Raw genomic sequence first — 2,468 nt, 5'->3', positions numbered from 1 at the left:
TGGACGATGCTCCCAACCAGCCGACAATGTGTCATGTAGTACTCATCAAATAGTGAAGAGATCTCAAGACCAATAAATTGTATTTGAGAGAGAGCTAAGCTCTTTCACTTCGAATTGCTAATTAATTAAGAAACTGTTTGAGCTCCTAAATACCAATAAGGTCATCTCCAATAATGATTAATTATCATTTACATGCAAAAGGAGAGGATTGGTGACACAATTAGTGCACCGGAGATACAGACCAGAGTCATATGATCCCTGATACTCTGACAGTGTAGCCTAGACATCCCAGTTAATTAATTTGTACCAACTTAAGGTCCCGGTTTTTTTTTTTTTTTGGGGATGGGTAAGGTCCCAGCTTTGATGAGGAATAACACTTACACCAGTTACCACCAACCCCAATTAGCTATCTGGCAAGAGCCCCAGAGACACTCAGAAAGATTATCTTTTGGGGGAGGAGAAAAATCTTAAAGAAAGAAAAGCAGTTTTTACTCTTGTTCTTTCTCTTTCCAAAAATCATTTTTCCAAAAAAAAAAAAAAAAACAAAACTCTTCCTATATCTCATGGAAGCTACATGCATCATTTCTTGCGCATAATGTGGGTTCCATAGGTCGCAGGTGTGGTCACTACTGGCCAACTTAAACCTTTTATGGCATAAGACCACCCGCACAATAATGATTACTGTTTGAACTCACAACTCTTGAACTTACAGATGTAATAAGTCATACGAGCTTTTTAAGTACCATTAAGCCACCTCCTCGGCTAAAACTTATTTCCCATTATTTAAAACTTTTGGTAATAGAGTTTATTGGAGTAATATTATAATTTTATTTTAAAAACTTTTGTAACAATATTTCACTTAAAGAAAATTATGTTAATAATATTAATTTACTTAGATGATGGAAGCATGTTGTATAGCAAGTAATACTTTTTATAAGAATGTATTATGTAATGTAAATACGACATGTATAATTTCATATAAAAAAAGACATGTAATACCTAAATTAATTGGAGAATATGTACCATATGGTGAAATCAAATCATACTAAATTATAGTGCACCATATAATGAAATAAAAAATGAAAAAATTAAAGAAAAATAAAGAGGGCATTCACTTGAAGTAATTATAACATGTAAGATACAAATTTTATTTTTTTATTATTTATATATATACTGTAAAGACCTGATTTAGACTCTTAGCCCAACGAGTATATGGACTTAAGCCCAAAACAACCCAAAACAATAAATTTGTAAAGAATGGGTTGGAAAACTGGGCTTACGTGAACCAGATAACAGAAAAACAGGTTTTGATGCTAAAAAGAGAAAGATAACAGAAGTTTGTTAAGGAATAATGTTCTCGGATTGATTCGAGGATGCTGATTCTTAAATATTTTACTCTTAAAGCTCTATTAGAGATTTGTTTACAGTTTTTCTCCTCTCCCTCCCATGAAGGGTTTTTCGCGTTATATAGCCCTCTTTGGACCATCTTGATCCTACACTTGTTGATCATCTAAGCCCTTACTTAAGTACCTGTCCCATCAGACACCCTCTTTGACTTTCTGTGAGTTGCGTTCGCCAAGATAGCACTGTTCAGAGGTCTTCTCCACATAAATGCGGCTAGAAAAGTAGTTGTAGTGCATTTAATGCGGTGGTAGCAACTTTCCCTTAGATATTTTTGAGTTCCCTTCCTTCTTGCACGTTCATGAGACACGTTTCTATCTCTGGAGCTTCTTGGAGGGTTACCTTAGTTGCTGGAATACATGCTTGAGTTGTCTTCATCATATCCGAGGAGGAGCTTCTCCTCGGATCACCTTCCGTTCGTCCCTCATTTATAAGTCTTTTAGTGGGGAATCCTGATAACTACTTGCTTCTCCTCGGACAATTCAGCTGTCTCGGACAAAGGCCCAAGGCCTAACATGTCATTCTGGGCCTTTATCCTTACAATAGCCCCTCAAAATTCCGGTTTTTTCCCTCTCATCTGAGGAGAAAAGTGGGATTTTGATTCCCAAGAGATGAAGTCAACTGGCCCTTGATTTACATGTGTGGGAGTACAGTTTAACACGCTTTATAATTGCTGCTGTCGTTTCGAAGTTCGTGAGGCGCCATTGATTGCTCCAGGCGGCGCCTTGTTCCCTAGATCTGACGGTGAGGCGCATATCTAACGATGGACCTTTTTTTTTTAAGTTCGAGTGGGATAACTTCCATTTAATCTCTCCCCCTATAAAAGGCGTCTGAAGGACTCTCTCTCCTTATTTTGCAAAAGCTTTCAAATTTTCAAGAACTCTTAACTTCTCCAGAACTCTCTACAGTGTCGCTCATTCGTTTTTCGTAAGTTTTCACTTCTTCCTCAGACTGTTTTCTCCTCGGCCGGCCTCCTCAGCTCTCTTTTCTTTCGAAAGACTTTTTAGTGTCCTTTGCGTTTGCTTAGATGGGTAGGTTCAAGTACTTAGTAGACTCCCCGGCCGCTA

This window comes from Quercus robur, chromosome 1 (assembly GCF_932294415.1).
Source record: "Quercus robur chromosome 1, dhQueRobu3.1, whole genome shotgun sequence".
Lineage (NCBI taxonomy): Eukaryota > Viridiplantae > Streptophyta > Magnoliopsida > Fagales > Fagaceae > Quercus > Quercus robur.
The sequence above is the reverse complement of the archived record's forward strand: the minus strand, read 5'-3'. Positions refer to the sequence as shown.